Source organism: Struthio camelus, chromosome 6 (assembly GCF_040807025.1).
Source record: "Struthio camelus isolate bStrCam1 chromosome 6, bStrCam1.hap1, whole genome shotgun sequence".
Classification (NCBI taxonomy): domain Eukaryota; kingdom Metazoa; phylum Chordata; class Aves; order Struthioniformes; family Struthionidae; genus Struthio; species Struthio camelus.
Window position 1 is genome coordinate 16,707,255 of NC_090947.1, and position 12,250 is coordinate 16,719,504.

A 12,250-nucleotide genomic window follows, 5' to 3' on the forward strand; every position below is an offset into this window, starting at 1 on the left:
TGAAGGAGGAAATAGGTGTCCAACCTATGTCATCCTGAGCCTGCAAAATATGTTTTCTTCTTTCTCACTTAGAAATTCTTGACCCAAGTAATTTAGAAGTGACAGTGATCCTGGAAAGAAATATGAGGAGGCCATTTCCTTCCCACCCTTCCTCCAAATATTGTCTGTTTTAGTATATCATCCTACCTGTGGGCCTATTTCTCTGCTTTCCTGGCCAGCATAACAATTCAAGCTCTGTTTTAATGATGTTAGAAGAACACCTTTGTTCAGAAAATTCCTTAGTGACACTTTACAGACGCAACAGGTCCTCATCAAATATCCAGCACTATGATCGCTGGCAGAGTTGGAGAGAATGGAGTAGCAATATGAGTGACTACGTCTATATGGAGGCTTCTGCCAATGCTTTGCCATGAATAGAGAGACTGGATAGGATAGTAGGTTGACAACAAACCAGCCCAAGGATGGGGAAACTGCTTAAAATAAATGTTCTAGGGCCCTAGGTTTGATCTGGGCTTAACTTTAGTACGCTGAAGAACCTCAATCAATACTGATCAAAGTCGGTAGTTTAGTAAGTCTGTTTCTGCATGAAAATACAAGGAATGAAATAGTGGAAAGTTGTTACTGTTTAGCAGTACAAATCCTGATACTGATTCGTCAGGAGCAACAGAAAGGATTTCATGCAAGAATGTCTTTCACATTTCTGGACAAGTCCTGCAGACATGGACGGGCATGGTCTTAGTTCTGAAGCTGTGCTCAGAAGGCCTCTTCTGGCAGCAGCTGAGGAGGTTACTGGATCTGGTTGCTTGTTATAATCACCCTGTGGGGGGGGAGGGGGTTCATTGCCCTGAGCAGCTGCACCTGAAGCAGAAGTAATAAATCCCTGATCTTTCTTACAACTGCTCCCACCCCCATTTACCAGATTAAGCACTGTTTTAGTCAAAATTAGATCAACATATGATGAGTTTGAACAGGCCAGGGAAAACAGTTTGAGAACACCTTAAGAAGACTTTTCTATGGGATCTATACCATCAGTTCTTGCTATATCCTCACCTGTGAAGATTCTTATAGACTGTGTGATAGTAAACCCTAATAGTAATCATTTCACAAGATTGAGAAAGATCTCTGCAGTACGAATGATGTAGGAAAAAATTTATGCCCTGATATTACTGAAGGTATGGGATAATTGGTTGTGACTACTAAAATCATCTTTGTTTTCGTGATTATACGAGCTTTCTTGTAAATGTCTGTTCTTGTGAGTTTACCATTGATAGCCTCATTGCAGAGTGGTGCTGAGAGCTCTGCCCTGCCCTACCTGCTTACCTAAAATTTGTCTTTTCTCCTCCAGTCCTTTTGCTTATTCAAGCCTTGCAAGCAAGTCAGAGAATCTGCTCAAAACTTCTCTCCCTTAATGACTTTATAAGGTATCATTGGGTACTTCTGTTTACCCAACCCCAAAAGGTAGCAACTGTATAATCACACACCCACAACCTCCCACCCCAAGTGAAGCATGATCATCTGTGGAATTTGCTGCTAGGAACCATCATGAAAACTGAGTAGCATTGGGTTATGTAGAATGACATCCACAAATGCTCAAGAACATCAGAGAAAATTTATCTCTGAGTACATAAAGTAACAATCTAAATTTAGAGATGCATTTTCACATGGTTCTGTTGCTATATATCCTCTGTTTTTATCTGGAGATTAACAAAATTCAGGGCAAAGTGAGATTTTAAGGAAATGAAATGTTTAATATGGCACAGTGAAAACGTTCACATTCCATCTGCCCCTGGATTCAGTAATCCTAATATTCCTTTTTTTTCTAGTAAAGCAATCAGTCAAAACTATGTTTTCCTTTTGAAACTTTAAACTTTTGTACTTTTGCATATAACATTAGATTAAATCGTTTATGTTTAATATGATGTTTTGTTTAGCCATCAGAAACTTTTTTTTATGTGTTGAAGTAGTCCGTAGGGCGTGTTTATTTACATATGAATGTCCTTTCAAAATCAAGTCTGGAGAACAAAATTCTTGGTGACAATTATGGAACTAATGGTGTGGAACTATGTTAGTTGTAGGATCTAGATGAAATGGGTTGTTTGAAATACCACTTAAGGAGTAACTTGTCATGGATAACGTTAACGTATGTAAATATAATATTCTACATCTATTACAGTTCTGAAAAAGATCTGTAAGTATGTATGCAAATACAGACCATAATCCATTTTGCTTTTGGAGTTCTCCACTGCTGGCTATGAAAAGCTGGCTAACCATTTCATTAAAATTCTGTGCATACAGTTATCACTAACAGTAATGAATGCCAACCTTTCTTAATATTTTATATTCACTTATGAGCTCTGCTAATATACTGAAGGAAGGAGGGCTGAATGTATAGCCAGCGTTATACTGTCAATAAAATTTGAAGGAAGCATTTAAGCAAATTCACTGAGGCAATAAACTAACTAGAGTATTTTAACTAACTTGATAGAAGCAATTGTATCAACTAATGAGAGTCTACTTGAATATATTAGTATTTGGGTGTCACTGTTTTAACACAGTTTTTAATAATGTACAATTAATACTGGAAACAACATTGACTACCACAGCAAATACAGCTGGTCCAGTCACTGAACAAGAGCAGTGTCAACACATTCCTGTGTAATTTAAACAATAGCGTAGGCAAGTAATTAGCCTGGCAATAAACCGTGCTAAGTCTTCTGAATATTTGTTCTTAGACTGTTAATGAAATAATCAGTAAATGCGTGTTTGGGAATCAGTGATGACCTTTTTTAATTCACAAGTCCTCAGAATGGGAAGAATGATTTGAGGCTTGATAAATAAACTGTTTTCTTCAAGAGACATACAAGAATAAATTGGCCATTAGTGGAATAGATGATTAATCTGGATCTGGTTTGGAGAAGTATTTGAAGCTACAAAAACAGATTTTCTTGGGTAATGGAGATGATGTTCCTCTAAGCTTTCGTGGTGATGCTGCTCTTAGATAAGAATACTAGGTGTAGGAAATGTTTGAAACTGATTGTGATAGTGATCCCGATGGCTGAATGCAGTCTGTTTGGGATAAATGTTCCCTTCCTCACTTTTGAACTCCTAGATTCCTTATGAGAAAATCACTTCTACCCAAGCCCAGCAAGTTTTAAGTATATGCAAGCTGCAGGTGTATGCTAGCAGGGCTTTTGCTACAGGACGGTAAAGGGGGCTTGTATGCTGACAGTTGCAAGGGATTTTTTTGATGCTATTGAATGGCAAGGATCTCTGTTGTGCTGGACAATGCCAAAGTGTGCATCTTGCTGCAGGCATTTTAGAAGGAATTTAGGACTAGACTCCTATTTTGTCATCTTTACCTGGGGTCTTAATTTATATTTTCAATAGAATAATATTTTTTTTCCTCTGCTCTTGAGGATCATGGTAAATTTTTAGTTTGCTCACTGTAACAAGAGCATCACGAACCTCTAATATTGAATGTAATTATTCAGTTCTATGGCTCTGCCCACTGGATGCAGTTTAGCTGTTAAGAGACTTACACAGCAGGTTGAAAAAAGATGATCACAGAGAGAAAAATCTCTCTTGCATGAAAATGGGTTATACAAATCATTCTTAAAATAACTTCCAATTGTAACAATTGACATAAATCAAATTTTCTCTTACGTAAGTACATCTTGCACAGTCCGTAGTAACCTACTGAGGAAGGTGTATAGTTTCAAGTCCACAGTTTCCATTGTTTCTGGTAGACATCTACTTGACTCATTACTGAACAATCTAATTGGAAATCAGACTTGGTCTGTTGTTTAGGTCTTGCGAAAGGAGAGAGTCTGAGGTTTTCCATCATATTTCCAAAGTTTGTCCTTTTTCATGGATCAACCTTGATTTCCCATGGTTAATCATATTTCATTGAAATGGCAAATGAATATAATTCAGTTGTGAAATGTAGTCTCTTCTACATCCCCTTGGAGCATTGGGTAAACCTAGCTCAGGTCCCTCCGGCACCCCTTTACTGTTTTTGCTGAACTCCAGCAAATTATCTATTCCTGCTGCTCTGAAAAATCTCAAGTTGTATAACTCTACCAATTTCCTGGCAGCTGTTTCTAGGTGATTTGGAACCCATCTAATTCCTTTGGAGCAAGGAGCTATATTTCTGTTCTATTCCTAACTAGTATTTCATTACTGAGGCTGTCACATGTAGGCAATGTAAGCATTAAACACAATGACACCATACCTGCTGCTGACAGCTGTGCATATCTGTGCAGCATTCAGTGACATCTGCACAATTGCTCTCTTTCCTAGTTCTCAATTAATCTGATGAGGAAGGTGCACCATTCGTATTCTACAAATCATCTAGAAATGGTCTCGTTCTGTCTTCTGACTGCATTATAACAGTGTGCTCTTCATGTGTTCCAAACACTTGCATACTTTTTTGTGCAGCCAACAAAGGATGGTTTTTATGTCCTGAGAGCCCATCTGCCATACACCCACTGTATTTCTTTAATCGTTACTGTAACTGCCTCTGTGCAATGGGAAACTGCTCCCTTTTGTCCTTACTGTCTCCCCATGCTCCCTCTCCCCTGCTACCAGTTTGGATACAATTATAAGATTCCTTTATAGCAGAGTATAGCTCTGATTTGGAAGGGAAAATAAGAATTCCAATATAAAGAATTTTTCTATTCATGTGATGACTTCAGTAGGAGGATTTTATTGGTATTAAGTATCCAGGTTAAAAAAAAAAAAAAAAAAAAGGAGGGCGGGGAGGCCCAATGTGTTCAGTGTTACCTGAGATATTTAAAAATCTCTTTTTTTTTTTTTCCTTGAAAATTTTTAGGAGAATTAAAAAAAACCACTTCAGATGTCTTACTTTTGCAAAGCGTTATTTTGTTCAGAATGTCATTTTCTTTAGAAGCCCTTTTTAAAAATCATTGCAAAGCTTACTGGAAAGAACAAAAAATTTCATCTGCCTTTTTCTGAAAAACTTTAATTATATATATATAAAAAAATATAGTTTTTAATGTGTTACCTATAAACTGTTTAATTACACCACATAATTTATATATTATGTGTAAATACAAGATGCATATAATTGTATATAACTATATATTTAAAATTATATATAATTGTTATAGAAATATATATTATAAAGACTGTGTGTATGTGTATATATATATTTATAAAAACCTTGACAGGAACCACTAAATAATCCGTGATTTTTGTTAGTGGCTGAAACAGAATAAAAAGAATTCTACTGTGAGGAAAAAAACCCAACAACTTGTAATTCAATAGCTTGACACGTTCTGTCTCAATGCTGCTGTACAACAGATCAGTCACATCCTTATTTTCATTGATATTTGTGTAGTTGTAGAATGGATAAAGAATAACCCTATATCTATGGTTTGTATGTTTTGGAACATTTCTGAATATGGACTATAACATTGCATGCTTTTTGTACATGTTGGAGAAGTGAAGATCAGACACTTCTAAAGAAAAATTGAGCTCGGAAACAGAAGTTGGGCCTTTTGACATGTAGTGTTGCAACTTTTTTAGATACATGCCTGCTGGTAGAACAGCATGGCACTGAGCTGCTTGGTGGCAAATTTTGGTAAATCTGCAAGTAAATTCCCACTTGTTCCTCCCAGACATAGAGAGCACCCTTCTGTTGCCAAATATTTGGCTTTTCTGTGCTTGTTTTCACATTGTGTGACTTAATACTATTTTTCAGTTGAGTGTCAACACTGTTAGACCATACCCTGCCAGCTACTCTTCCTCTCACTCTGGTCTGTAGGCATGCAATGGGACACAAGGTGCTTAGAAGGGGAGGGCAAGTGCAACATGCTCCTGAAATCCCACGAGCTTCATGTTTGGAGAACTAGGACTGCAAGGCATGCTGTAAAAAGCAGCTGCCCTGTTAAACATTTGTACTAGTTGATTCTAAGTTTGGGGCAGATTTTTGCTTTCTGAAGCCAGATAGCTCTCCTTCAGGAATTTTTCTAAAGTCATTCCTAAAAACTCCTGTCAACTTCAGTCATTCCGACTGCAATTGTTTTGTCTGTATGGCATCACTTGCTATGTGGAATGTATACCTTATTTTGCTTTATGTGATCCTTAATGAGATATAGTGTGTAGGCAAATAAAGTGATCTGCAATTCAAAAAAAACAAATTTAAGGTAACTGTTACTAGTATAATTACTATTATTTTTATTTTATTGAAGATTTTTATTGACATCTTTCTCGCTATAGGAAGCTTTTGTTTTATCCCAATGGGATTATTGGGATGTCCTGATTTGCCTCTGTAGAGCTATTTATGTAACATCCATTGCTGTAGTACCAGACTACCATATTTCTATGTCCATTGAATACTTTTTCATCATTTCACAACAATCACCGTGTGAAAAAGCTGACCTGTGTGAATGCTGATAACGGTTAACTTCCTATTACACTAATGCGTGCCAGGTTAATGCTTACTCTAAGTAATTCTATGCTCTTTATGATTAAAACATCTCATGTCGTGAGCTCGACACTTGGAAAAGATGTTTATAAATTGACAAGTAAGGGGGCAGGGTTGGGGTGGGTGAAGTGGAAGGATCAAAGAAGAATTTGCATCCTGATTGAACTTTCATCTTGGAAATAACTTACATTGAAGCACGGAAATTCATTTAGGGGAATTCCTTATTTTTACAAAGGATAATACTCTTTGCATCACAATAATAGAATCATTAATTCTATGCTACTGGGTTTTAAATATTCCCCAGTTCAAATATATATGGGTTAATTTGTTTATATGGACAAGAAGTCCATACCAAAGTACAGGTTTTGGATGTATCAGAAAATGCACGTATAATGGGTGGTAGGTTTGCATAGGAGCTTATCCTTATTTAGAGACACTGCAGATGTTACAGTACTTCCCTGTTCTGTTTTGTTTCTCAAACTGCTTTCAAACAGCAGACATTTAAAATATTGTTTTGTATCCCTCTGCCATCACCTAGACTATATACTGTGACAGTATTTCGTGATCCAATCTGTCTAATAAAATTATTTAATGAAATGCAAATGTTCTGTGTCTTACTGAATTATCAAGATGTATAGAAGACTTATCCTTTCGCAGCAATAGAGGAAAACCACATTTTTTTTTTCCCTTCAGTTGCAATCCTCCGATGTGTGTAGCATCAACAGTTGTCAGTGCCCTCTGAGCAGCATCTGCAGTCAATGGACAGCTAGGAGGGAGCTCTCCAGGGCTCTCGGCGGGACTTCAGGGATCCTCTGGTGGCTCATTTCCTTTCACCAAGCTGGCAGACGTCCCCAGCCTGTGAATTGACTGCGTCCTATATCATCGTGGCCCAGCTGCTTGAGCTCATCCTGTGGGAGTACTGGAGGCTTTCTCTTTTTAACCTTTTGGCTAACAGCCCTAAATAGGATCCCTTTTTATTTTGGCCTGCTTGTGCTTTGGATAAAAACGGCAAATGTTCTTCCAGGGAGTCAATGGGAGAAGAAATAAGGGAAAAGTTTAAAGGCCATATACATCTGACTGTGATAATGACTAGCTTAATTAGAGCTGAGCCAGCATGCTGCTATTCAGTAGCAAAAGACTACTAATGATTGAATTAAACAAGGATAAACGTGCTTGTCTTGATATCAAGTTTTACTTTTTCCTTAACTTTGTCTAATTTAGCCAGCTGTTTCATTTAAAACTCTCCCTTTTCAGTGGAGTTCAGTTTAAAAATGTCGAAGATCTTTAACGGTCTAACTAGTATATTTCTGCACTGGCACTTATGGTCTTGAAGCACTGTAATTTTCCCACTGATACTCAGTTTATTCATCAGGATCTTGCATCAAAATGATGAATTTCAAATAAACAATTAAAAATTTTTTTCAGGGTTTACTGGCATCTTTCCCTCCTGGGTTTTAGAAACCTGCAGAAGTATCTGGAGAGAAAAACACTGAAAGACAGCTTTCCTCTGGGAACCCTAACTTGAAGTATTGAAGCAGAACGACGTTATATGCCACTGTGCTAAATGATATAGGGCCAAAGCTGAGAAATTGTGGTTTGTTGGCAAAACTCTGCAAGACTCAGGTACAGTGATTCTGAATGTCTTTCTGAAAAATGCTTTCCCCTGCTGCCTTTATAAGTTTTTACTAATGGGAAGCACAGATATAGCAATTGAGTTTTAGATATATTTCTTGTAAAAAAGTAATATCTTTAGCAAAAGTGTAATAAATTGAGAAATAATGCTATGTTATATTTACATAAGTGATTATATTTCAAAGGCTTAAAAAAAGCCTAAATATTTTAAGAGCTTAGATATGATTCATTAGTGCACCGAATGGCTGCTCTGAAGCACTTTTGAAAGCCAAGTATATTGCTCTGAGCATCGTAACATTTGTCTCTTTTGGTAAGATGAAGTTAAGGGAAGGTATTAACTTTAAGTAATATCATGACTCGCTATACAGCTATGAAAAGCGCAGAAACCATTTCTCAAGTTCCTTGTTGCTCAGTTTTTCAAGTGTTAAATGAGCTAAATCCACAAACTATTGTTATTTTCAAAGTGGAGAGAATGAACTGTAGCTCTCTTCCTTCTATCACTCTCGTTTTTTTGCAACTTCACAAATTCTCTACTTTTTATTAAACGCTGAACAGCGCATAAGATGCAATACAAGATTGACTGTTCTGTGACAAGTTTATATGGACTACAGACAGAGTGACGTTTGAGTGGATGGCTGGGACATGACTAAGATTGTGACTCCTTGTGTGTTTTGAACTCTTTTTAAAACATGAGTCTCCTTTGAATACTTGATTTGTGAAGCTCTGTGATATTTCAGGTGGGAGAATGTCTAACTTACATAAGTGAGTATTCCTTGGATGAAGGGCTTGAGTTTTACTCACCTGGGATGCCAGAAACCACTATGAAGGCAAGGAGGAAACTTAGGGTGGGAGAGGATAGTGTGGCTGGAGAAGTGGAAAGAGAAGGGAAAAGAAACAGGGAAGGCATTAATGAGGGGAATAATGCAGGCAACTGTTGGTTCAAAGGCTCGGTGAGTATGTGTTTGAGTGCCTGGAAGTGAACAGCAGTGAACACCAGTGCTCCCGTGGAGGAGGGGTATCACGCTGATCTGCAAGATACCAAGGCATCTGGTAGTATCGAATGTGTGTTACTTTTACACGTACAGATATAAGCACAAGTGCGCTTATGTGTACTGGAGCGCTTTTAGTCACAATGGCGCTCGAGTAAATCGAGTCATGATTTAGTTCATGGAGATGTCACTGTTCTTCAGGATCCAGAAAAGTATGATATAATATATTAAGTTAGTGTAAGGCTGAGTATTTGGGTGGAGGCCTTGAGCTGCATGTGATTTTATAGGGTTTTTTTTGAGTAGTCTTATGTAAACAGACTAAATGCAACACTGACAAACTTCATCTGCTATCTTTTCTTGATTTTAAAGATATACAACTATTAGCTTTCCTGAAACTCCAAAATGAAAGAAATAGTTCAATTATTATTTTTTCCTTCCACTGTGCAATAGTATTTTTTTTTTCAAAACTTTCCTTTGGCAGAGTACTAAAAAAAGTGCAAAAGAAATTTTGTGGTATAAGATAGAAAATTGATCTGAATAAATAGTAGCACATAAATAACGTTGACAAAAAAAAAAAAAAACCCTTGGTGTCAAGTTTTAGTAAGATGTAAATGAACAAGTCTGTTAGCTTCCTAAAATGGACCTTTAACAGGAAGTTGCAGACAGATTTGTAAATACAGAAGCAACATTAGTCACCTCTCTAATGGAAATGTCTAATAGCATGCATACATTTATCAGGATAATTACACTGCAAAAAGTTACCAGATGGCACAGAGGTTCATATACAGTTTCCAAGTGAATTAAGGTTGTGGAAGCCCAGAGAGAAGCTGTTAAAAGGCAATCCTGTACATAAGCTGTGAAATCTTTTTAAAAAAAAAAAAATTCTTGTTGAGGGAACAGTTAAAATAATTACAAAATAAATAATGGAACCTCTAAGAATCTGATTTTTTTCGAACGTGAGCAGTAATACAGTCTTGTTAACATGCTGTTTTCAAGAATATAGTGAAATAACCATTGAAAAATTACTGTCCCTTACTTTAAACGCATACAGAATATAAATCAGCTAGTGATCAGCCAGGTCTGCCTAAAACTGCTTTGCACTGTTGCTATCTGAAATTCCATATTAGCCCTTTCATTGCTGGGGATAACGATGAAATGTTAGCATCAGGTAGCCTGTTTTCTTCTGGTTACTGTGCCGAGAATCCTGTGCCACATCTTTCTGAATAATCTTGCATTGGTGAAGTAGATGAGGCAGTGAAAAGCTTTTGGTAGCTGATCAATCAGTGAGGGGTCATCAGAGTTTTGGTAACAGACATATGTCTCCTGTGTGCCTGCTATTGCCATAACCTAAGATAAAGGAAATATTTAATTTGTTTAGGATAAATTGTCCTGAAGGCGCTGGCAATGGGAACAGAAGATGAGTACGAGTGTGAGAATGCCTGTGTGTCTTTCAGGACACTGAAAGGAAAGAGTTGTTAGCCCTAGGCATTTTTCAGAAGGTGTTGATGAAACTTCTATGCTGTAAGGTAAGTGCTGGGAATCACTATAGTTGACTGGCACTTTCGTTCCTCCATCTGTAATAAGTCAAGTAAGTCTGAGTGTTTTTTCTTAATTTGGGTCAAGAATTCAGTAAAAGTGGAGGAAATCTTTGGGAAGCATTTATCAAAAACATTTTGTCAATATTTGCATTATTGTCCCTGTGGAAACTATTTCAGGACAGAAACATGGGCATATAGATTATTCGGATACTATTTCAAAATTGTGAATATAAAGGAGGAAGAAATCTCAAGTCGATAGGGGCCACTATCTTTTTGACAGATTCGGGTTATAATTCCACAGAAGTAGTAATCAATGAGCATGTCCATTTATTGTGATGGGCTTGATCGGCTGGTGTTAACAGAGATGTGAAGATCGATTAGTTATTGCCATTCTGTTCTGAGAGAATCATCTGAAGATCTGCAATGGAAATATTGACAGAGTGCCAGTTTTTTTTCTGTAAAAGCGTTAGGGGCACTCGCATTATTAGATGGTGGAAGAAAGCAGAATTTTGAACTGCGACTGAGATGCCAAGGGTTTTATTCCTATATCTTCTATTGGACTTACGTATGTCTGGAGACAAATCACTTCACTTCTGTGCTCCAGCTCTTTCATCTGTTAAAATGAAGCTAATGATAGTGATTTTATACATTAAACACTTTCAGATTACTAATCTAAACTGCTATTTAGGAGTTAAGTATTACTTATTACTAAATTCCCTATTACTTCAGTGATCCCTGTGCAGAATGCAAGCCTTGAGAACATGCTTCACTGACTCTCTAAATTGAAAGAGACTGAAGCATATGTTTAACATCTGTCCTTAGCTGGGGACCTGTAGATGGAGAAGAAGCCATGAAGCATTTTCAAGTCTCTGATTTCTAAATCTGCTTCCTTCCAACCCACACGAAAATTCATATTTGCTCATCCTCAGGGGAATATTGCAAAGCTCATCTTTCTAAGTAGTCATTTCCAAGACAAGTAGCGTGTGCTGTCTGAAAGGAGTTTTATTAACAAAGCCAGTTTATGAATGTATTTAAGTACTGTTTATACCTTTTTGTTTTACAAACTGGTGTGCCTAAAGACAATTACGTGTATTTTGAAATTATTGAAAAGAAGTTAAATGTATCTACTGTGGTGCAATAACAGCCCTGCCCATAAGATATTTAAAAGAAAAACTCTGCAATGTGAGAAGCACTTCTGAAACAGTTATCCTTATGAACTGTTGAGTTACTGTTTTCCTTCTCTATTCTGAACTAGCTAAACAGTTTTCTACTCTGTTTTTCAGATTGCATCCATTATCATTCTACTCATAAATTCTATTTATTAATTCTTAGTCATCTTCAAGCTACTGACTGAGTTGATACTGGTTTGTCATGGAGATTTTACCTTTGGATATATGGTCATGACACCATCTGGCCTCATTTCATGTGGTCAGTCTTCTCCTACCTTGAACATTTTACCCAAATACATCATCCCTAACGTTAAATAGGTTGCACAGTTCATAGAGTCTTGAATGAGTAAGAAATCAAATATTACTGTTCCGTTGAACTTTTCAGATTATATACAAGGTGGTTTCCAGCCCGCTCAAATGAGATGGAGAATTTCAGCAGTTCAAACTACTAAAAAATAGAAATAGTAGAAATAC

The 12,250-nt window shown here is 37.0% G+C and overlaps 1 long non-coding RNA gene across 1 annotated transcript in view; it reads left to right on the forward strand.

Moving 5' to 3' along the window:
• Positions 1-12,250, forward strand: part of LOC104145399 (uncharacterized) — a 28,493-nt gene that overhangs the window by 12,090 nt on the left and 4,153 nt on the right. The window contains exons 2-4 of the long non-coding RNA XR_694317.2: positions 7,142-7,364; positions 7,874-8,071; positions 10,448-10,595. This is a non-coding gene — a long non-coding RNA (uncharacterized lncRNA). The remainder of the gene's footprint in view (positions 1-7,141; positions 7,365-7,873; positions 8,072-10,447; positions 10,596-12,250) is intronic.